The sequence below is a fragment of the Schistocerca americana genome, chromosome 8 (genome assembly GCF_021461395.2).
Source record: "Schistocerca americana isolate TAMUIC-IGC-003095 chromosome 8, iqSchAmer2.1, whole genome shotgun sequence".
Classification (NCBI taxonomy): Eukaryota; Metazoa; Arthropoda; class Insecta; order Orthoptera; family Acrididae; genus Schistocerca; species Schistocerca americana.
The window spans coordinates 300,295,548-300,321,713 of NC_060126.1; positions in this window are offsets into that span (position 1 = coordinate 300,295,548).

The following is a 26,166-nucleotide window of genomic DNA, read 5'->3' on the forward strand; positions in this document are numbered from 1 at the left end:
ACACTCGATAAAGAGTTCTTGTAAATTTTATAAGGATTAACTTGAATGTTAGGTAAATACGTTATTTGGAAGTAATTCTGCGAACTGTATTTGTACAGTTTGTAGTGGACGAGTTCACTCACGTTTAGCTCGCACCAAACTTACAAAATATAATCTGGCCTTTTTTTCTTTTTTAGAATGGTTTTAGTCAAATACAGACTTCACAAAACAGTATTTCTCAGCTTCATAATTCAAGAAGCAACTTATTTATTTGAGTTGCTGAAACTGAGCTTCACTATTTGCACTTACTTGAGCCTGAAGCAACAGGATTGGCTTACAACAGGATTGGAAGGGGTTATAGAGGATGCAGATGAGACGCTTGGGGTGACAGAGCTATAAACATTAAAAATTCCTATGTCTTTGTTCTAAATACAGTTCAACGAGTAAATTACTATCACCGCAGCAGTTTACTAATACCACCTGTGAAGAGGGTGGATTATTAGCGATGTCACTTATGCATACTCTACTGAACGTATTGGAGAGGTTTGCAAACAAATCAGTTACCTTGCCCCAGAGTCACATGATATTTTAGTGTAGATGAAGGTTTTGTCTGGCACCAGATTCCAAAATATCTGCAGATGAGCTGAGGTGTTTACTCTTGCGTAGAATATCAACTCCGACAAGCAGATCCGGGTCATCTTTGTTGTATCATCTCCAGCATATCAGTGCTTCTCATATCCAGTAAATCCTCCTGTGGTCAGACAAATTATGTGACTGTCAAACGATATGTTACTTCCTAGGCTCCTCAGTGCTTATACACGTACAATACATCTTATCAGGGATTAAGTACCCCATAGAAATCCAATCACAGAAATTCCCATACCTAGTAACGCAGCTGCACCCACCCATAAAACAGAAACATTGGCGAATTTCTTTTCTGTTGCAGCTGTTGGCCTCTTAAACAAGCTGATCTGTTGCTTTTAGGATGATGAACTTCCATCAGTCACTCTCACAAGCTTTACCAAAAAATTTACATATGTGGACAGTTTTTCCATCTGTCAAACACTAAAGTAAATGCTCAGATTTTTTTCCAGTTAAACTTCCTTCTATCTGATTTTATCAATCAACCACTTCAATAAATTTTGCCTCAGCCCCTGCAGCTGCACTTTCTGATGTTCCTCATTCGGTACTTTCTCCACTGTTTCTCTCGTGTGCATTGCTGTTACCGGGCATAATTGAAATCTACCTTCGTGTAATATGCAAATATTGTTTCATTTCTTATGAACGAATGTAAACTGTGCGTTTTTTCTGAACGATAATAAGTTAGGTTGCATTCAATATTGTATGTATTTTTTAACGTGCTTACGTACGATCTGCAGTATGTGGAACGCAGGTTATAAGAGAGGCCATGATAGTCCTAAATTTATCATATCAGATAAATTAATATGTTGTTTTGTACATTATATTTTCTGCACATATCATTCTGAAGTCTGTTGAAGCAGTAGGTTTAAAATCAATACCTTACACTGACGTCCGTGCATTTTTAAGTCGCAGCCATCCATCATTAAGTACTTAACCGAGTGGGTTTTCCTCACAACAGATTCCCACTAAACGCGTTTTGGCGACTGGAGTACCCGCTCAGCGAACCCGTGTATCGGGCTCTTTTAAAACCGCTCACCGGATCGCATCTTTCGGCGCCTCTGCCGCCGCCCACCTGCGTCCATTAGGCGGCGCTTTGATGTCGGAGAGGCGCTGCGGCTTTCTTAATGAGCCCCTGTGCTCTGCCTGCCGCCTCACGCACACAACGGCCGCCTTGTTAGCACCCCTGTTACGCCCACCCGCCACCGCGTTTCAGGTGCAGCCAGTTTGGCGGGCGACTAGAGCGCCTGTGAGTAGGCAGCAACGCGCAGCTCATGCCGCGTGCTCGGATAAACTGTTGACGTATCACAATCCGAACGATGTGACACATCACTACGGCCCGGTTTTTAATAACCTGAAAAAAAGCGAAATAAGAAAGCATTTACGACCCAAAACTTACTCAAATATGACGTTAAAAAATCAAATGTGAATTCATTTCATTTCATTTAAAAACATTCTTCTGGAGTTATTTATATATCATGGAATACTAAACTCGCTTCTGAAAAAGTTGTGACTATATTACGTATTCTTAGCAGTGTCCGAAACTAGGTAGCATTTATTTCTTAAATACCTGCATGTGTTGGGAAAAGAAAACAAGAACTATAGTGACAACAACAACAGCTATCCAAAACAATAAAACCGTGTATTATTTTACCACTGCATACCACTTGTTTAAAGTATTCCTAATTAGATACGTCCTGTCCATCTTCAGTTCCTCCAGAGTTTCACTGGTGACAAGTAGCATTTCCAAGTTATCCATCTTCGAAGATCGACCGTTGTCGTGGAGAAAACTTTTATACCAGCGAAAGGTCCTCTTCACATCAGAGGACGTTACAGGAGCTTAAGCAGGCGCAGAGGTCATTACTGGCTAGTTTTGGTTCAATGTCTTCAAATGTTGTGTGGTTGTAAAAAAGACTGTCAAGAATTTTGCACATTATAGAATATGCAGGATTCTGCTGGAGTACGCTTTGTAATGTATTGTTCACTTTGTTAGCCACATGACCACGAGCGCGACCGAGCTCACTCTGCGCAAGTTGCATAGTATCCAGAGCGTCACACAGCTGAGTACCAACAGCTTCCAGTCGTGATATGACTTTTGATATAATTGAAATGATGGCCTTAATGTGTGCAAAGTGTCCACACAATGTATCTGTAAAGACCTCTTTGACAGTATTGATAGCCCTTGATTCAACGCTATGAAGCTCACAACCTTTTGTCTCCTATTTTATACAGTTGGTGCAGTAATATTCAGCAGCATTAAGCCAAGAACCGCATTTTCTAGGAATAGGCCGAAACCGAGGGGCAGTGTAAGTGCTTCTTTCTTGAATTTTTGCTCCCTGCCGCAGCATTCACATAGAATTTCCTTCCCCCAAAAAATTATTTTGTTCACATCAGGGTAGTTTTGATCGCGCGTCTTTCGCAAGTCTTTGTAACGCATGTGCCAGGCAGGTGCATACATTATACTGCTGCAGAGAATTTGAGGCGTCTTGGCTACTGCAGCCATGTATGAAGCACCATCTGTTAGTAGCAGCAAAGTTTTGTCTCTATTCACAGCATTTGGTCACCGTAGTTTCATAGCGTTGTCAAACAAAATGGCAATTACGGAGTTGTTTACTCTCTCGATAAATCCACACATTTGGAAAAGCATTTCTCCAGGCCCATCAGCTATTAGGACACCGACAAAAATATTTGAAACATAATGCCTATCCACATCAGCGGTTTCATCTCAGACCTTTTTTGTGTCAAGAAGACATTATCATGTGTGTGACATTTTCAGGTTTTTATTCTTGTGTACTAAATGATAAGACAAATATGTGCATTTTTGATAAAAGTCTGCTGAAAATGACCTGTTAGTAGAGACGGTTTGAATATAACTTCATAAAAAGAATAAAAATACACTGTTCTACACTACAATACCTAGATTCGTACATGTATTGGTGTAAAAATCATTTAACAGTTTATGAAAAGAAGTATGACTTCTCATTAAAATCTGGACCATTCAAATCACGCAATAAATAGTTAATAGGAAGAATTTTCTAAAATATTGCAGCCATAGGTTATAGCGATCAAATTACGATGAAGATGCCTTGGTAACAGACGAAGACGAAAGCATGAGCTTATGGAAGGAATATTTCCAAGTATTGTTGACTTTCCACGTAGGAAAAGAGGTTACCGTGGGAACAGCAATGAAGTACCCCAACCAAAAGTGTACAGTGAAGAATGTGGACGTAGTTCTCGGACATGTGAAGTAAAATAAGTTCCTGGAACCAATGGCATAGCAATATAACTGCTGAAACAAGGTGGACAAACACGTACGAAAGCACTGTACAGAATTATACCATGTTTCTGGAGAAATGAAAAGATAACCATAGGATGACAACAAGCAGTACCTTGTAGAGTACCCAAGGATGGAAATAAGGACGAAATATGAGAATTACAGGGATGTATCATTAGTATATAGCACATAGAGGATCTTTGCACACATTCCATTACCAAGGCCGTTACCACGCACTGAGGAAAACTTGAAGAGTTCCTGGTCAGATTTCGGAAAAGAGTGTCAACGACGGCCCAGATATTTATTTTCAGACAGTTAATTGCAAAGATGTGATAATCTGATAACAAGGTATCTGTTTACAGACATCAAGTGTTCAGGCGTAAAATCAGGCGCTGGCACTCCAGTAGGGAACGTTAGAGCAGAGAAGGCCGTGAAGAAGTCAGCCAACTGCACGCTGGCCAACCGCTCTCAAGGACGACAACGGGACAGCAGCGGACTCTATGCGAAGAGGACACAAGCGCCGCACCGACTGGTCGCGGCCCACTCCTGCAGCAGCGTCAAGGTTAGGCACTTCAAGACCAGCGACACAGGAATTGTATATGGTGAAGAGATTTCTTATTTGCATGTCGCCCTTGGCTTGCGACACTTCTGTGTTATCGTCAAAGTATTGCCATTGTTTATCTCATAATAAAACTCAATTATGCGATTTGTTTGAATGTTTCCTAGCGATAGGAGAAGGCATGTTTCCAAGACCCCACATCTTTACGTCAAGACAGGATTCTACATCAACAAACCCTATAACAGTGTCCAAAGATAAAGCATAAAGGTGGTAATGGAAGAATCACCGATACCTTAGAAACTACCGAGGCTAACCAGAATGTGCAATGAGAAACCTAAATGTAAAGTAAGGTTTGAAGGAACAAGTAGAAAAGTTGCTGTGTGGAGACAGTCGTAAAAGAGCGAGGCTGTATCTCCCGTAAACTGCTGAACATGGTATTGAAAAAATGATCTAAAACCAGTATAATCGATGGGAAGAAGTGTAAGTGGCCAAGTGAAACTGTTAGCTCCTGCCGATGATGTCACGAAGGGGGAAGATGAACTAACAGGAAAAATTTCAGTTTGATTTAAAATGAAAGAGGCACAGAAAGTGAGTTTGAGTGTAGTCAGGATAAAACCGAGTGTATTATTGAAACAAGAATCAAGGAAGAGGAAAGAAAAGGATCACTTGCAGTCGAAGACATGGAATTTAAGGAGAGTAGGTTCTTTAAAGCTCCATGAAGTACGGCCAATGGGAACAACTACACGAAGCAGCAGACTGGATAAAATCCACAGGGACGTGTCTATTCTCAACGGACAAAATAGTAGAACCAAACTACTAACAATAATAACAAAACTCTACATATACAATCCATTTGTGCTTTCTCTGTTAATATATGAGGCTGAAATATGGACATTTACTATCGACTTTCGGAAACAACATGTTAAGATGAATCTTTAGGCTTGTGTCAGAAAATGGAATTTTTAGGAGATCGAAGACCACAGCTATCCACACATTGCAGCTGTAATAACGAGCGAACAACCGAGTGGCTGGGACATTTACTGAGGAAAGAGCAAAGGCTAGTGAGGAGCGGTGCCAAAGTGAAAGCTGCAAGGAACGAGCCGCTGGACCACGTGGTAGATAAAAACTAAGGTGAAGTGGATGTATGGAGTCAAGAAAGACATGGTCACAATGGGAGGAGATAAGAACGAGACCATAGACAGAGAGCAGTGGAAAAAGCCAAAGGGCCGGTAATGAACTGAGTTCGGTTTATGCTGCCAACTTGTATATAATTAAGCACTGCAACCAAAGACAGAATTCCTAAAGACCTAAATGTTAGTATGTTTGTGCTAAGCGGCGTCATGATAACACGAGGTGAACACCATCGAGAAAATTTCTGAAGCGTTTCAGGGAGTATTCTGGTGGAAGAAACTAATGTTTCTCGCGGCTTCGTTACAGAGTTATAATGCAAATACATTTTATTTGCTTTCTTGCACAGTTGTCATAGTTTCGGTTTTCACTCTGAATACTGGTTTGATCCAGCTCTCCACGCTTCTCTGTCCTGTGCAAGCCTCTTCATCTCTGCATAACTACATTAACCCACCAAAAACTTGTACTCCCTCTATAATTTTTACTCCCTACGGATCCCCACATCACCAGATTGACAATTCCTTGACGTCTCAGAATGTATCCTATCAACTGAGACGTTATTTTAGTCAAAGTGCACCATAAATTCCTTTTTCCACAATTCCATTCCGTACTTCCTCATTTGTTATTCAATCTACCCTCATCCAAACTTCAGTGTTTACCCATGGCACCACAATTCAAAAGCCTCTGTCTTCAAATGAAAGTATATGCTCTCAGAGACCTTTCCAAGTTGCAGGCATGTGTATGTGCAGACTGAAGCGATAAATGAAAATTTGTGCCAAGGGCTGGATTCTAACTTGCGTCTCCTGGTCACTAGGCAGATGAACTAATCACTGCACCCCAGTGATACAGTGGGTGTGCACAATAGAGTACCGTGGCACACCTCCCTCCAAATTCCCATTTACTTCTCAGTCCACTTAATATTCCCCCTAAACTCGAACAGCATCGCAGAGGAACTCCATTTCTATTCGAATTTATGGGACAATACTAAGTGGGCTGAGAAGTGAATGAGAGTTCAGATTGAGAAAGGAAGTACACTAGGGCAATCGGTGCAGCTGTGTCAAGCCATTCTGTCAGGGTGGCTACTGGTAGGGGATCTGCCTAGTGTGTACTATGCCTGGATCCGGGTCCTGGCCTTCATACAAAATTTCATTCATAGTTTCATTCTGCATGTGTACATACTATTTTCTTCTTGTCTGGGCTGCTTGTTGTCCATGCTTCGGTTCTGCAAAGGGCTACATATCGAAATACTTCACTTTGTATTCGATGTTAACAGATTCCTCCTTTTCAGAAAAGCTTTTCTTGCTATGCCAGTATTTATTTTATTTTCCGCGTCTAGTTACACAGGACCAAATTGGAGCAAATCTCCAAGGTCATGGAACGTGTCAGTACTCTCTACTTTGGCCATTGTTTGTTATTCTGCTTTCTAAATAGCAAATTCATCGAATACTTCTAGTATTTCATCTCCTGATCTAATATCTTCAGCACTCTCTTATTGAACTCGTTTACATTCCATTGTCCTTGTTTTACTTTCTTCAGTATTTATGTTATAATCATTTTTGAAGACACTATACATTTAGTTCTCTGATCTTCCAGTTCCTTTGTCCTCGAGACAGTTACAATGTCAATAGCGAACCAGAAAGTTTTTATTTTTTTCTCCCAGAACTTTGAAACATTTCCCAATTCCTCGTTGATTACTTTCACGACTTGCTCAATGCACAGAATGGTTAAAATCTGGAATAAGTGAATAAAGCTGTCTCATTCTCGTCTTTACTAAAGCTTCCCTTTTACGTTTTTCAGCTTTTATAACTGCAGTCTCGTTTCTGTGCAGTATTTTGACCGCGTGCTGCGTTCAAAATTAAAAAAAAGTATTACAGTCAACATTCCCAAAAGCTTTCTCTAAATCTACGAACGCTATAACAACATATCTTCTAGGAAAATTCGTAGTGTCAATACTTCACAACTATGGGTTCTTAAACTGATGGTCAGATAGTTAACTCACGTCAACAGCTGCCTGTAGCAGTTATCTTCTTTCAGAGAGGATTTATTATATGTCAGCAGTTGCCTCCTTTGCGAGAGGTATTATTGCGTTCTCTATGAATTGGGAGAGTATTCCACCAGTCACACACATCTTGCACAGCAGATAAAATAATTTAATGATATCAGTATGTCTGAAACATTGTTGTCTGATCCAGTGCCCTTGCTTCCACTTAGGTCGTTAGTGCTCTGTCAACTTTTATTGCAGCATCACACGTCCCATGTCGTCTTCGTTTAGTCTCTCTTCTTCCTTGTTAACATTATACAACCAACGTTAAATGTAAGGAACATTTTCTTATGAACTATTAACACCAGAATGATGAAACTTTTACAGTATAATATTACATATATTTGATACCATGTATCATATGGATTTTAATTTATTGGTGTTTTTTGGGAAGATATTATTTTGTTACTGAAAATAATTCACACATTTTTTGGCATAGTATCTTTGAAATAAAATCTGTTATCAATTATGTATCACAAAAACGCTATGATACAAGGTGTATTTTGTCACTGTTTACGTCACTTGAAAATTTTAAGTCTTTATCTCCAATAGTTCAGCAGAAAATGTTCCTTATATGGCAAAAAGTGAACTTGTGGAAAACGAGTTTAAAGTTTCACTAACATTTTAGTGGAGTCCAGCAACATACGAGGGGTTTTCACTGTCACTAGATATCTCCCCATCTAGCCTTCTTTTCACACCTTTCACTCTTTGTCTGGCTTGCCTCTCACACTAATTTTCTTTCCTTTCAGCATCCCGTTTCCTCTCAGTGTCTGTCGACATCATTGCACTCACCATGTACTTTCTAGGCATCACATCCAACTTCTGCAGGACATCACACTTTATAATGTTACCTTTGTTGTACGTAGCAATGGCATCATATACCCCAAAATGAAGAGTGTGAATTTCCACAAACATTTTTTGGGATTCTGGTCCCACTTACATTATTCACACACTCATTTTGATTTTGTGTACGTCCATGGAGACATTTCTTCAAAAGTTCAGTTGCAGAAAGATCTCTGAAAATTGGTTTTATAGCCTTCATGACAGTTTCTGGTAGACTGTGATGATGCTTGTATACACGTTCAGATCCCTGATATTTGTTGTACTTGCACCAGGAATTGGGTCCCTGTGGGTATAGTCCGTGTAGTGGTTCCTTGTCAGTCGATAAGGTGTGGTAGTAAACTGCCATTACAGCCTTTTCCATTGCATCAACACTGAGTATTTTGTCTTATTGCCAGTCCATAGTCTCTCTGCAGTCTGTTGATTACCTCGTCTGTCAATCTTTTAGCTCCACCCAAAGATTTTCCATCACTGAGTACTTGGCCTTTCATTGTGGTCCTCAGTCGACGCAGCCTTGTTCCCACACGTTTCTGAACGTGATATATGCACTCCTGTTTAGTAACGGTATTATCAGTTCCATAAGATTTCAGCTCAGATACAGCAGCAAAAGACCTCGAATCACCATCACCCAGGAACTGTAGGTATCTGATCTTGTACCACGTAAGAGAGCGACTGAAAATGTCTTTCACACCGGAAATTTCTATGGTCCCACTAGACCCACTGTAATTCCTTCGACATTTTACTGCATGCTCATCCTTCACTCTTTTAGGATACCTACAGTGCTTGGATTTAATTACAACATCTATAACTTTTGTAGTATCAGCACTTGTTGCCGCTATTACCCCATTATGTGAAGTGTGCCCGCGCTTCTGCCACGTACCATCTAGTGAGACAGTCAGGTCCCGAGGGTTCTGAACATCTGGAATTTCTTCATTCACCGCCACAGCCTCCTCCACTGCTTCTTTCAAGGATTCGTGGGCAATATCTTCAACACAGGATCAAACAACCGAGTTATATTTTGAGAATTTCGTTGGTGGTGGTGGTAGATTTATTACACCATAAAACACTTGACCAGCAGAGTATGACTTACAGATTGACTTTAGAGCATAAACACATCAAATATTTACACCATAGTACTTGCTTTTCTCACTATCAGTTTCACCTTGGCCTATTTCGACATATTCTGAGTTCCAAAATGAAACACTGTAATGACAACTAGTACAATGGAGACAGATTTCTGCTGCAAGTCCTTGACATTTAATGACATACTCAATTTGCAACATTCCTTACACAGTACTGAACTCTCAGTCACCTTTGACAGCAATGAAATTCTTATTATTTCGTTCACATTATCCTCACTACACTTCTCCAATAAACTGCAGTATTTTTCAGTCGATCCATGCAACTTCTTGCTTGTGCTAGAGGCAGGAGTAGATTTCACTTCATGAATAACCTCACTATTTTCAGAATCAGTTCCCAAGGTCGGAGAAATTGTCACAGTTCCACTAGTGTACCTCGGAGGAGGTTTCTTCCTCTCGTAAAATCTGTTACTAAATCGAGGCATATTTGATAAGTTCCAGTTACGTAATAGAAATACAACACAAATCGTGAAATAACCACCAAATTCTCAATGTCAACAACAGTATCCAAAGACTACAATACCCAGACAAAACAATTGCCTATCAAATCGTGTTGCCAACATAATATAAAGTCTTTGGAAAGACCAGAAGTTTTGAAAAACGATGTTTTCAATGAACATGTATCCATGGAAATTCAATGTCGCGAGATGCTCTCTTCAGCACGTTATTGAAAATAATAATTTCTATACTTGGAGTTGAGCTACAGGTAAGATTAATATGTCATTTTAAAGAGGGAGATCTGCAGTTTATTTCACAATAAACTGAAAACCCAAAATTACATCATTTTTAGTTCCGGGTTCCCTTAATATTGTACCACGTTTGTTTCCCTTATACGGACACTATATATTGTTTCCACCTTTCAGCTTACCCTTCCTTTCACTTGCCACCTGAACACTTACTATTCCTAAAGCTACTTCTCTTTCCTCTGAAGTTCTCATATTTTTTTCTATAGACGGCATCTACCGTTCCCCTTGTTAAGCATACTTCTGCAGCTAAGAATTTGTTCTCCAGCAGCTTCTGCAAAATCGTTCTGATCTTTCTATCCTTATTTTTATACGTCTAGATTCCTTTTCGCCTTCTTCGTTTGCTGTATTTTTGTACTTTCTCCGTTTTCCAGTTAAATTCAGTGTCTCCCGTGTTGTACAGGAACTCCTAGGTCTTGTCTGTTCACCTATTTTATCATCTGCCGCCTTCACTAATTCATATTTCTTCCGTTTCAATCAGTGGTTGTCTAATGCTCCATCTAAAACTCTTAAAAATCTCTGTTCCTTTCATATATCCAGGTCCCATCTTTTTAATGTCTTACCTTTATGCAGTTTCAATAGTTTTAATCTGCAGTTCGTCACTAATAAACTATCGTGAGAGTACGCATCTGCCACTGGAAAAGTCATATATTTTAAATTCTGATTTCGAAATCTCTTTCTTACCATTAGATAAGCAGTCTGACATCTTCCTTAACTGCCTCAATAATTTCTCTTATCCTCTTACAGATTAACTCATACATTATCTGTTCATCTTCTGCGGAACTAGTAGGAAAATAAAGTTCTACTACTGTGATGGTTGTTGGCTTCGTGTCCGTCTTGGCATCGATAATGAGCACATTATACTATTTCCACATTCATTATTACACCTACCTCTGCATTTCCACTAATCGATTTACTATTTATAACTCTGTGCTCACCTGACTGGAAGTCTATTTCATCCCACCACTGCTCTTCACTAATTCCCTATATATCTAACTCCAACTATTTAAATTCTCTAGACATCTCGACACATAGAATATCGTTTTTTTTTTTCCTTGATGACGACATCTCCACCCTAAGATGCGAATGGCAGAAGCGTTTTACCCAACATGATTACATGATCACTAAGACGTACAGTAGAGCAGCATGCCCTCACGAAGAAAAGCGGCTGCAGTTTCACCTTGTTTTCAGTCATTCACAGTACCAGGGCACCAAGTCCATTTTGGCTAATGTTAAAGGCTAGAACAGTCAGTCGACCAAAGTATTGCCCGTTCAACAACTGGCTAGACCGTTGTCGCTCTACAGATCCCACGGAATATTCTTTCCTCTCCACAGACACACCACAGCTTTCCCAATTATGGTCGCACCTACAGTGAAAGAGGTGTATTACGTAAAATCTGAGATGTATACCACAAAAAACAGGTTAATGCAAAAACCCACAAAAGTAACACACTTTGGGAACAGTACGACATTGGGGCGTTTCACCGTTGCACCGTTCCACAGCTTTCAATGAACCCATACAGAAGGAGCTTCGTTGGTAACTGATCAATACTGCTTTGTATTTCTCTTAACGTGCGGATAACACTGCCAGAAAAGTAACCGGAAACTGAATCGAGCACTGCTGAATGGGAGCATGATGGTGAAGAATGAAGCGGGCATTACGGTGGTCAATAGCAGATGTTTTCAGTGAATGGAAGAAATTTGATGAGAAAGGAAATGGCAAAACACTGTGCATGCTATCGACATGTGCACTCCTGTACTGCTATTTTCAGTGCAGTACAGATACAAAGACAAGTGTAAGTGATAAATCAAACGAAGTATAATTAGACTGAAAAGGGGCCTCCGTAGAAGATATCAGGTCTCATGTGTCATAAAACAAACGTCGATGTGTTGATGTTACAGTTCGGGTTTACAGTCTATAATATCTGAAAGCATCCATGCTCTAACATCTAATACAAACATCTATTCCTCTTTATAATCTTATGTTTCATTACCAAATTAAAATACGCTGATAACTGCTTCATAGCTTGTTTGTCCATCATTGGGACGAAATACACCACTAACTCTACGTATCGGGAATTTTGCAGTCTGTTAGTAGCTTTGTGCAGGCATATGGCATTAGATGTCTACGCACAGGTTATGTAATTCACGCAAATATCGGGACGCTGATTTGCGTGCGCGGTGATGGTGCCCGACAGCTACCCAGATGGGTTCCATAAGATTTAAATCAGGCGAATTTCGACGCCGAGACATCAACGTAAGTTCAATATAATGCTCCTAACACCACTGCAGCACGCTTCTGGCTCCGAGACACGGACAATTATACCGCTGAAGACATTTAAGCATGATGGCATGCAGATGGTTCGCAGCTATCAGAGTGTCTTCGATTACTACCACAGGTCACATGCAAGAGCAGGAGAATGTCTCTCGTAGCACAATACTGCTCTAACCAGCCAGCGTCCGTGGAGCGCTGCACGTTTCGAGCCGTCGGGTACTGCGATGACGGTGTTCGTGGAGACGACCGTCAACCTATGGTAGCAAAAATGCGAGTCATTCGAAGAGACCATATATTTCCTTTGACCGAAAGATGAATCCCAAGATCCCATGCCCACTGAAATTGTAATTGAAGATGTAGTTGGGTCAGTATGTGAATACGTAAGGGTGGTTTGCTGCGGAGTTTCATGTTCAGGAATGCACGATGAATCTCTTGCTCCGAAACACTTGTGCGTGCCCCAGCAGTGTTCTCTTTCAGCAGATTTGCTACAAATTACAGTCTATCCTACTTTACAGACCAGACAAACCTCCCATCTCCACTTTCTGTGAACACCCGTGGATCTCCAACCATTAAGCGCCTAGTGGTAGTTGTCTCACTGTCCTTCTCCCACTTTCCGTAGACGCTCACAACAATAGCACGTAAACATTCGACCAACTTCGCCGTTTTCGAGATGCCCATTCTCAGGCTGTGTGTGATAATAATCTGCCCTTGGTCAGAGTCACTTATCTCAATGCATTTCCCCATTTGTCGCCCATATCTCCGCGAGGTTGATTCTCCTTCCCTGTCTGCTCCGCTTACATACTTCTGTTACAGCGTCACGTGGCCGTAACGCCAACAGGCGGCATCCAACGTCGCCGTTGCCTGTGGTCATAATGTTTTGGCTTATCATTGTAACAGCTTCTATATAAAATGTATGTTGTAAATACATAACAGGTTTTTGGGACCAGGAGTAGATGTATCTCAAAAAAATTCGCGAGACCCTTTACAGAGCTTCCAAGTATTCTGACGTATTGTAGACATTACAGAGATGTCTAGTAATAGCCGTCATGTAGCGCAGAAAAATTTTTCGATCTAGACTTGAAGAAATATCGAGCCACGGATTCATTGGTATTAATGCTTGGCCCTCAAGAGGTGAGAATCTTTACTATTGAGGCACAGAGGCGATATTTTCTGACGCAGTCGAAAATTGAGGGTGCCGATCATCTAGAAGTAAGAACGTCACATGCTACACTCTGACAAATTCATAACGAGGCGTAATAAATTCACGAATTAAATCTCTTACAAAACACATTTTTGAAAAATCCTTCAGTAATTTTAGAGGGCCTAATAAGTTGAGTTATCTCATCTTTTTTGGATCACTGCAGGCTGCAGGATTCGTCACTCATTTCTTCCGTCATTGTGGGTGAGCCATAAGAATGCTCAACGTACTGCAGTGGCGATTGCTACAATAAATACGTTGCGCAATGTAAATAGATTTGTTATGAAACACCGAAATGCAACGCTCTAAAATGAGTCCTGGGGTTACATGTTACCTATTATCGATAGAAACCCGACCAGGCGACAGCAGCGTCACATGGAGAGGAACAACAGCTGGTCAGACTCATGTACCATTCAAGTAGTATCAATGGACGTTGCTGTCCGTTTGTAGAATGGCGACAGCGAGTGATGTATCTGAGCTTGACTGACGACAAACTGATGGCCCGGAGGCTCGGCACGAGCATTCTGGAAACAGCTCGACATCTCGGGTGTTCGAGGAGTGGTATGGGGTATGTCTTCAATAGGTGGTAAAACTGACACCACGTCCAGACGTCTTGGGGTTGGGTGGCCTCAAGAGTATAGGTGTGTGTGAACATTCAGTGTACCGGACAGTCATAACGATGGGCCTTCGCAGCCAACGACTCCTGCATGTCCCAATGTTAACACCACATCAGTAACTACGACAGAAATGGGCGTGATGTGATGAATCCAGGTACCCTCTTCATCATTCTGGTGGGAGGGCGCCAATTCGTCGACTTCTATAGGAACAGCCCCTTGACACGTGTTGTACTGGACCGATACAAGCTGGCGACGGGTCCATTATGCTCTAGGGAATATTCACGTCGTCATCTATTGATCGTTCAAAAAATTATGACGGTCAAGGAGTGTCGTACACTGCTTGCAAACCACGTACATCCCTTCATGATGATCATGTTTCCCGATGGCATTGGCAATTTCCTGCAAGATAATTAGTCATGGCTTGAGTCCGTTGGAGTGGTTCCAGTAACACAATGCCGAGTTCCTATTGATGTGCTGCCCCCCCCCCCCCCCCCAGGTTACCAGATCTGAACCCGATCGGACACGCCTGGGATGTGATTGAAGGTGGCGTGAAATCACGTACCCCCCCCCCCCCCCGCCCCTCCCCAATCTCTCCCAGTATTTACTGGAATTAGGTGACTTCTCAGCAGATGTGTTGCCACTTCCCTCCAGCGAGCTACAGAGGCCTCATTGCTTCCATGCCACGACGCGTATTCGGTGTTACCGTGTCAAATGCGGACATACCAGCTGTTAGGTAGGTGATCGTAATGCGGTGGCTGATCATTGTGTACTTCGCGTAATGACCGAGCCAGGTGACGATGTGGTAAGGCTCTTCATTCTCATTCGGGAGGACGTCTGGAAGAACACCCGCAGAGCCATCTAGATTTTGAATTCCAGGGATTTCCCTAGATAGCATAAGCTGAATACTGCGATGATTCTTTTGAAGCGACGCGGCCGATTTCTGTCACTGCACTTCTCAAATCGATACTCGTGCTAATGGCTTACTTTTTTCCCTTTGCGGAATGACGGCACAACATTTACTTCGTCCGTTCCACGCACGAATGGAATAGGAAACGGGAGAACGGAAAACTATGCACCCCCTTCCACATACCGTCAGTCACCCACCGGAGTACACATGAAGTTATTCATGCAAGCGTCAGTATGTGATAGGGTTACGTTTCAGTTACCGTGAGTTGCTACATCAGTTTAGGACTATAATATCCTGTTATCCCTCACGTTTCTTTAATTGGAAACTTGAATTAATAAATAGACTTTTATATGCTCAGATCTACTAGCTTAATTCTGTATGATGTAGAGAATTCAGCCAACTGCTAAATTATTATTAAAATGTTTCTCTCAATTTGAAACAACAGCCTAAGCAGGAAAATTTCTTCTTTATAGTAAACAAATAAAAGTTTAAAGTGTTTCGGATATTAGGGAATAATTTTGCCGCATGAATTTGCACCAGTATCATGTTTAATGGTTGTCGCACCTACATAAATTTTAGGGTAAAGAATTCAGTTACCACCATCGGTGAAAAAGATTCATTAATGTAGTTCAGTCAGTCTTGCCGCATTGTGCTGCAGCAGCTTTTGTCAATTAAGAGGACCGTTGCGTCAACCATATCCCTTTCGAGAGCTGATATTCAATATTACCTGTTTCTTTGTGATTCCTCTAATAAGACCCAACATTTTCTACGTCGACTGTTATGCTGAAATAATTATTGAATCAGTGCTCTAGCGAGGGATTAATTTCCTTTAGATTGTATGAACTTTGAAAATTCTAAGTTACCTTAATGCAAGTTAATACCTGCTTAGTTTTAATTACAGCGTCGATATTATACATTCTTGAGAACTGCGATTGGGAAAGATATTGATCTGAGTTTGAACATAAAGAAAATGTAAACTGTAAGTCTAACTATTCAGACTAAAATTACTTTTTTATCGAGTGGTGACCGTAATTAATATTGTTGGTTGATTGAGTGGTGATCGTATTTAACATTCATATTTATTTGATAATGAACGGGATAGTCGCGGGAACTACAGGATCCTATGGGACTTAATCTAAAACTTGGACGTACTAGTTTCACAGCCTTAATGTAAGGAGGTTGGAATAACCATCAATGTTTCAATTATTTTTATTATATCGCATTGCGTTATAGATAAAATAAGATACTCAGTATACTAGATAGGTGTCACTGTGACTCGAAGAATTGCAGTGCCCGAAAGTATTTACTTTGAACACGAAAAATAGGTTCTTCTTGAGCCAAAGAAACAGTTTCGTTATATTTCAATATCGAGGGGAAGTAGTGCGCTTGTAAAACCAATAGTCGTTTCTCTATGAATTATATTTGAGAAGCACCTTCCGCAAACTAAGTAGTTAGTCAGTATTCACTTTGGAAATCGATTTCTCTCAGCACGTAGACACGTTATCACCACAATATTTGTTGATAGTATCGATTTCTTATCGCTAATGTGTGAATAACATTTGATATAGACTAACTGGAAAGGACACACCAAGAAGGCCAATGAAGTAAGATACTGATGAGCAGCAGATTTCTTTTTTTTCCGAGGTCAGTTGGACATAATGAATTTGACGTGTTACAGTGTTATGTAGCAACAATTTACTTTCAAGATCGTTTACAGACTACGAAATCTACGTTAGAAACGAATGCAATGTACATACAATTTAAAAAAATTAAACAACAGGAAAGTTGAGCTGAAATCATTTGCATTGCTGGTTCAGATGATTTTTGGAAAAATACAAATGATGCACCACATGCCATTCGTACGTTTGTACAAAGTGATAAAGATTAGCGAAGCCCGTCATCTAAGATTTCAGTGTCTGCAGAGAAATTATTTCACATCAGTGGTAATGTGTATTTCCCTCTTTCAATATTCCACAGTCACCAGTTCTTCTGCTGTGTTATTCGGAAGGACCCTACGTTCTTTGCTGAATGCACTATAATCAATGTTGACATACATATTAACTATAGACACTTTTCTCCCAGATATATTGACGACGGCATATAAGACTATACTCACAACGTTTTCTTCAGATTAGGGTCTACAGCTATGAGAAAAATAAAAGTTTTTCGATGACAATATCGTGTCTTTTCACAGAAGCACTTTGTTTAATTTAGATCAATGTTACGAACTATGAAAATTGAAGTTATGCTTGCTGCTACCTGTTAGCTCTATATCTGCTACGCTCATTTAAACGAGTCAATTCTATAAGAAGGTTTCAGAGAAAGTATCCTAATCATTTTAAACATTTTGAAAAGTTTATTAAGTCATATTGTGTTTACTATTATACAGGATTAAATGTTTACGATCATAGGATCCGCGACCCGTGGTCTAGGGGTAGCGTCTTAGATTCATAATCAAAACGTCTTCGGTCCCGGGTTCGATCCCCGCCACTGCGTACATTTTGATAAATAATCAGCATTGGCGGCCGAAGACTACCGGCATAAGAAGTCGGATGGAGGTTCAGGGCACAGTCTTGTCCTAGGGGTGGGAAATTGCCCCTAAAGGCGGAAGAATCAGCAATGATCAACGACATGAGGATGCAGAAGGCAATGGAAACCACTGCATTAAAGACACGTAACGTGTATCCACAGGACGTGTGGCCTGTATTAGAAGAAGTGTCATGATGATCTCTCCATTGGCAAAAGATTCCGAATAGTCCCCCATTCGGATCTCCGGTAGGGGACTGCCAAGGGGGAGGTTACCATGAGAAAAAGATTGAATAACCAACGAAAGGATAGCGTTCTACGAGTCGGGGCGTGGAATGTCTGGAGCTTGAACGTGGTAGGGAAACTAGAAAATCTGAAAAGGGAAATGCAAGGCTCAATCTCGATATAGTAGGGGTCAGTGAAGTGAAGGAAGCCAAGGATTTCTGGTCAGATGAGTATCGGGTAATATCAACAGCAGCAGAAAATGGTATAACAGGTGTAGGATTCGTTATGAATAGGAAGGTAGGGCAGAGGGTGTGTTACTGTGAACAGTTCAGTGACCGGGTTGTTCTAATCAGAATCGACAGCAGACCAACACCGACAACGATAGTTCAGGTGTACATGCCAACGTCGGAAGCTGTAGATGAACAGATAGAGAAAGTGTATGAGGATATTGAAAGGGTAATGCAGTATGTAAAGGGGGACGAAATTCTAATAGTCATTGGCGACTGGAATGCAGTTGTAGGGGGACGAGTAGAAGAAAAGGTTACATGAGAATATGGGCTTCGGACGAGGAATGAAAGAGGAGAAAAACGAATTGAGTTCTGTAACTAGTTTCAGCTAGTAATAACGAATACCCTGTTCAAGAATCACAAGAGGAGGAGGTATACCTGGAAAAGGCCGAGAGATACGGGAAGATTTCAATTAGATTACATCATGGTCAGACAGAGGTTCCGAAATCAGATACTGGATTGTAAGGCGCACCCAGGAGCACTTATAGACTTAGATCACAATATAGTACTGCTGAAGAGTGGGCTGAAGTTCAAGACATTAGTCAGGAAGAATCAATACGCAAAGAAGTGGGATACGGAAGTACTAAGGAATGACGAGATACGTTTGAAGTTCTCTAACGCTGTAGATACAGCAATAAGGAATAGCGCAGTAGGCAGTACAGTTGAAGGGGAATAGACATCTCTAAAACGGGCCATCACAGAAGTTGGGAAGGAAAACATAGGTACAAAGAAGGTAGCTGCGAAGAAACCATGGGTAACAGAAGAAATACTTCAGTTGATTGACGAAAGGAGGAAGTACAAACATGTTCCGGGAAAATCAGGAATACAGAAATACAAGTCGCTGAGGAATGAAATAAATAGGAAGTGCAGGGAAGCTAAGACGAAATGGCTGCAGGAAAAATGTGAAGACATCGAAAAAGATATGATTGTCGGAATGACAGGCTCAGCATACAGAAAAGTTAAAACAACCTTTGGTGACATTAAAAGCAACGGTGGTAACATTAAGAGTGCAACGGGAATTCAACTGTTAAATGCAGAGGAGAGAGCAGATAGGTGGAAAGAATGCATTGAAAGCCTCTGTGAGGGTGATGATTTGATGTGATAGAAGAAGAAACAGGAGTCGATTTTAAAGAGATAGGGGATCCAGTATTAGAATCGGAATTTAAAAGAGCTTTGGAGGACTTACGGTCAAATAAGGCAGAAGGGATAGATAACATTCCATCAGAATTTCTAAAATCATTGGGGGAAGTGGCAACAAAACGACTATTCACGTTGGTGTGTAGAATATATGAGTCTGGCGACATACCATCTGACTTTCGGAAAAGCATCATCCACACAATTCCGAAGATGGCAAGAGCTGACAAGTGCGAGAATTATCGCACAATCAGCTTAACAGCTCATGCATCGAAGCTGCTTACAAGAATAATATACAGAAGAATGGAAAAGAAAATTGAGAATGCGCTAGGTGACGATCAGTTTGGCTTTAGGAAAAGTAAAGGGGCGAGAGAGGCAATTCTGACGTTACGGCTAATAATGGAAGCAAGGCTAAAGGAAAATCAAGACACTTTCATAGGATTTGTCGACCTGGAAAAAGCGTTCGACAATATAAGATGGTGCAAGCTGTTCGAGATTCTGAAAAAAGTAGGGGTAAGCTATAGGGAGAGACGGGTGATATAAAATATGTACAACAACCAAGAGGGAATAATAAGAGTGGACGATCAAGAACGAAGTGCTCGTATTAAGAAGGGTGTAAGACAAGGCTGTAGCCTTTCGCCCCTACTCTTCAATCTGTACATCGAGGAAGCAATGATGGAAATAAAAGAAAGGTTCAGGAGTGGAATTAAAGTACAAGGTGAAAGGATATCAATGATACGATTCGCAGATGACATTGCTATCCTGAGTGAAAGTGAAGAAGAATTAAATGATCTGCTGAACGGAATGAACAGTGTAATGAGTACACAGTATGGTTTGAGAGTAAATCGGAGAAAGACGAAGGTAATGAGAAGTAGTGGAAATGAGAGCAGCGAGAAACTTAACATCAGGATTGATGGTCACGAAGTCAATGAAGTTAAGGAATTTTGCTACCTAGGCAGTAAAATAACCAATGACGGACGGAGCAAGGAGGACATCAAAAGCAGACTCGGTATGGCAAAAAAGGCATTGCTCGCCAAGAGAAGTCTACTAATATCAAATACCGGCCTTAATTTGAGGAAGAAATTTCTGAGGATGTACGTCTGGAATACAGCATTGTATGGTAGTGAAACATGGACTGTGGGAAAACCGGAACAGAAGAGAATCGAAGCATTTGAGATATGGTGCTATAGGCGAATGTTGAAAATTAGGTGGACTGATAAGATAAGGAACGAGGAGGTTCTACGCAGTATCGGAGAGGAAAGGAATATGTGGAAAACACTGATAAGGAGAAGGGACAGGATGATAGGACATCTGCTAAGACATAAGGGAATGACTTCCATGGTACTAGAGGGAGCTGTAGAAGGCAAAAACTGTAGAGGAAGACAGAGATTGGAATACGTCAAGCAAATATTTGAGGATGTATGTTGCAAGTGCTACTCTGAGATGAAGAGGTTAGCACAGGAAAGGAATTCGTGGCGGGCCGCATCAAACCAGTCAGTAGACTGATGAAGAAGGAAAAAAAAAATCATAGGATTCTCACATATGGACTTTTCAGAATTGTAAAATGCACGATATTGCTTGCATATGTGATGGAACAATAAAATATACTTTTCATATTTTGTCATAGGTGCACTGGGTTATTGCGCCGAACAGCTATGAAATGGATTTAGAGCTATTTTAGAATTGTTAGTAAAACCTTTCAATACAATAGTTATTTCGTTAAGTGTGCCTTGTTGTCCACCCCGATGTATAGAGTAGGTAAAATTCTGTTCAATTAGGAACTAAACCTGCTGCTCTCAGTCCTCTTTGTCAGTGACACATTAAAACAAATTAGTCAAAGTAACTTTGAAGTAATTTAATTTGAAATGTGGACATTCCGCTGTTTAATTATTGGAGTCTTGATGTCGTAGAATAGAACACCTTCAGTGTTAATTAAAGCGAGGGGCAGACGGTGTTTTTCAAATTACTGACTGGAGAAGCTCTAGGAGAAATAGCAAATAACTAACAAACGTTAGTTGATACGCGTTTTCAGCTACCAGATACGTGTTTGCGACCATAAAGTCGTGGTACCCATATTGTTCATAAACAGTCAGCAAAATCTGACAAGAAACAAGGCAAACATTCATGGGTTTATGAAGCAGATAATTAGTCACTAATATGCTAACTGAATACTAGAACATTTATTTCGAATTCGACCGGCATAGGAGAATTATAGAACATTAACTTTTAAACTCGTAGTCCACTACATACTACTAACTACTGTGTCGTTAGTGTTATGAAATAAGTAATTAATGGTTATACATCACTCGGTACGGAATTGACTCCTAAGAGACTGAGGGGTAAAAGATTGCATTAAAATTAGGAAAACTTGCTATCATGAAGCCTGTAACTCTTTCATTGGCACACGTTCCTTCAGCTAAACGTGGAAAATTTTGATTCTATGTAAGATCGCTTAGTGGAACGAAAACATCTATAATCTATACAATCAGTTTTGGATCATTTATTTGCGGGAGTGGAGAATCTTAAACATAAAAGCGAACTATTAAATAGCCTTCAAAAACTTTATTCGACGTTTGAGCCACTGCACAAATTTTCAGATGAAAATTAGATAAATTAGCATTCCCAGTAGTACAAATCAGACAGGAATTCCTGTCAGGTTTCAGACAGAATATGATGTGGAATTAGTCTCCCTACTTAGCTTAAAGTTATTTTGAATTTCTCACGTAATTAGAAGTTAATCACATAATGGTAGAACAACATTATTAATGCCTGTCGGCTACAGCATACTGAACACGGAGAAGGAAGCCTTATACGTGCAAGTCAGACCGTATGTAGGAAGCATTCTCCATCTGTGCTTTCCAGACAGGATATTTGGCCGGTAACTGACAGAGACAGAAAGAGCTAATCCGCGTATGCACTTTCCTGAAAAGCATTCAGCACCATACTACAATGCGTTAATATTGTATGTTAGGGCATGTAAGACTGTCTTTGATAATTTACGAAACACTGAATCAAGACGAGACGTCTTGAAGGGAAAAGTTAATAAAAATGGGAAGTGACGTAGGATTTATCACAGAACATAAAAAATAATATTCTATTATGAATGGACGACCCCTCAGACCATACGAATAGTAATTAAAATACAGTGACGGAAAAAAGCGCAATAGCAACAAATACATAGCAATGAAATTTCACGTATACGTTTGTAGAAGTAACATATTTAAGTGATTAGCAGGTGTAACCACCAGAATGTTGAATGCAAGCGTGCTGACGTGAATCTGTTGTGTTGTACAGGTGCCGGATGTCAGTTTGTGGGATAGAGTTCCATGCCTGCTGCACTTGGTCGGTGACTACAGGGAAAGTTAATGCTATTTGTGGACAACTCGGGAGTTGTCATCTAATTATGTCCCATATGTGCTCGACTGGAGACATATCTGAGACCAAGAACCAAGATCGCGATCAATTTAAGGAAAACATATGGGAGAGTGGCTTAGCTTAATGAGTGATTTATCATTTCCAAACAAAAAAAATGTCAAATTCGTGTGAAATATTATGGGACTCAACTACTAAGGTCATCAGTCCCTAAGCTTACACACTACTTAACCTAAATTATCCTAAGGACAAACACACACAGCCATGCCCGAGGGAGGATTCTAACCTCCTCCGGGATCAGCCGCACAGTCCACGACTGCAGCGCCTGGGACCGCTCGGCTAAATTTCAAACAACTATTTATATTCAACAACAATTCATGATGAGTGAACTGATAGTTACCAACGTTCTAGTGAAACGCATACAAATGATCAAGGTCTTTAAACTAAATTTACAGTGTATAAGGATGTACGTATTACACATAAAATTACGATCAGTACTCAAAAATTATCAACCATGCAACATAAAGTAGGTCAGACTACAAACAGTTAATTAGTTCAAACAATCCTGTTGGAAGCACATCCGCAACTGAGCATTATCAGAGATTGAAAATATCGCTTCAGTCGCAAATTTCTTTTACTATCACGACCAGTTTCGGGCTCTCATAAGCCCATCCTTGGGTGTCGCACTGGACATAGCAAGAGGCGGGAGATAATTTTCACACGCCGTAACACATATAAAATACAAAAAATTTCATTAAAATGTTTTGAAAAACTTTCAAAAACATTTCGAAACCGCCGGTCGGGCTAAGTGCTGTGAAACCTATGTCAGTGCGAAAGTGACACCAGACGGTACTACGGAGACTGCCTGGGTCGGGAAATATACAAATAATATCAGGACACACACTGTGCTGCGGCCCACGAACACAGCGGTGGACGTGTGTACAAGGCGCGGTGTACTACCTATCAGCGGAGAGCAGGGAGTAGCGGATGCGAACGAGGTAGCGAATTGGTAAGCCAGAGTGGCAAAAGTGCTGCTATCTATTGACGGAGAGAAGAACGCGGGTCAATTATCTCAACCGTTCACAGTTTGAATAAGTAGTTTACATTTAAAATTAAGAAGAAAAACTACATGAAATAAGTTCAAAGTGCATTGTGTGTAGTAAAGGAGCGTATTGAACAGGTCGGTACAGAACTGTGGTAAAACGGAGTGGAATCTGCGATATAAGATTATTATATAAAACGTAAAGCGCAATGAAACTTTCCTTTTAGATGAGTGTCAAACGTGTGCGCATTTAACTTATTTCGTGAATGGATGTAAACCAATGATGCAAATTGTGAATGGTCGGGCTAGTGGACCAGCGCTCTTCTCTCCGTCAATGGATGGCCGAACTTTTGCCACTCTGGTTTACCAATTTTCTACCTCGGTCACCTCCTCTACTCCCTGTTCTGCGCTCATAAGTAGCACACTGCACCTGGTACACGTCCACCGTGGTGCTCGGGGGCCACAGCCCAGTGTAAGTGTCCTGCTATTATTTTATATTTCCCTAAATGGTTCAAATGGGTCTGAGCACTATACGACTTAAGATCTGAGGTCATCAGTCGCCTACGACATAGAACTACTTAAACATAACTAGCGTAAGGACATCACATACATCAATGTCCGAGGCAGGATTCGAACCTGCAACCGTAGCGGCCGCGCGGTTCCAGACTGAAGCGCCTATAACCGCCCGGACGCACCGGCCGGCTACATTTCCCTACCCCGGCAGTCGTCCGTAGTCCTGTCTGGTGTCACTTTCGTATTGACATAGGTTTCACAGCACCTAGCCCGACCGGCGGTTTCGAAATGTTTTTTCAAGAGTTTTTTAAAACATTTTTTATGTATATTTTTATTTTTTTGTGTGTTACAGCGTGTGAAAATTACCTCCCGCCTCTTGTTATTTCAAGTGCGACACCTGACGATGGGCTTATGAGAGCCCTAAACCGGTCGTAATAATAAAAGAAATTTACAACTGAAACGGTATTTTCAGCCATTGAGTTAATTAATTAAATAAACCTGCGGCAGCACTCTGTTCTCGCAACTACATCAGAACTGTCGGATAATCCAAAACAGGACTGTAATATAGATTCAACAAACATTAAATGAAAATCATTAAAATGCAAATATACCCACTGGCTATTCTGGTTTGATATAGAGAAGATACGACCAAGCTGCCTAAAGGCTGCCCACATGTAAAACCGAAGCAACAGTAGTACTTCATTGTTTGGCCACAAGCCCCTTCCACATAAATCACTTTCAGCACATAAATAAGCCACTGGTCCCCTAAAACACAACTGAAATGGTAATCACAATTAAACTATTAATTTTTTAAAGAAAACAACCAACTCAGTGCTCAATTTGCCGAAAGACTTTCATGACGCGTCAACAAGGGCCTCATAAAAACAGAAATACTGAGTAAATAACATCCTAATCTGGTGACATCCCCGCCGTGACACGTCACCAAAAGAATAACAGAAAACAACTCAGCTTGAGGCTGGAACAGGATATCCGTCGAATCGCGTGTGACCTGCAAACACTTAGGCCTCCTGCGATGACCGGAACCCGTCGAAGCAGAAGGAAAACGTACCCCTGCCCCGGACCACAGAACAGCAACTCATCAAACACCGCCGATACAAGGCTGTCAACATATACAGTACCAAACAACAAATAGCCCAACATGTTTGATTAAAGTTAACATACACAGTAATATTTAAACGGGCGATTAAAAATTGAACTATTGAAACTTCAGTATGGGAGCAGCCCGCACATAACATTGCAAGTTAACCTTCCCAGCGATACAAAGAAGCCACGTACAAGGTCACTTAGAATAATAATAATACTCCAAGAATGATGTTTAAAAAAAGCTAAATAAGAAGTATCTGCGCTAGCAGAATAGAAATTCGACAACACAAGTCCGAAAACAATTTATTGGACTCACCAAAACGAGACAATAGTACACTCTCCAAATGAACAACAGACTCGATCCCAACTGCGGATCGGCACCAATATCAAATAAGAAATAATAATAGAAAAGAGCAGTTGAACGGAATGGACAATGTCTTGAAAGGAGAATATAAGATCAGAATCAAGAAAAGCAAAACGAGGATAATGGAATGTAGTCTAATTAAATCAGGTGATTCTGAGGGAATTATATTAGGAAATGAGACAATTAAAGTAATAGGTGGGTTCTGTTATTTGAGGAGCAAAATAACTGATGATGGTCGAGGTAGAGAAGATATGAAATGT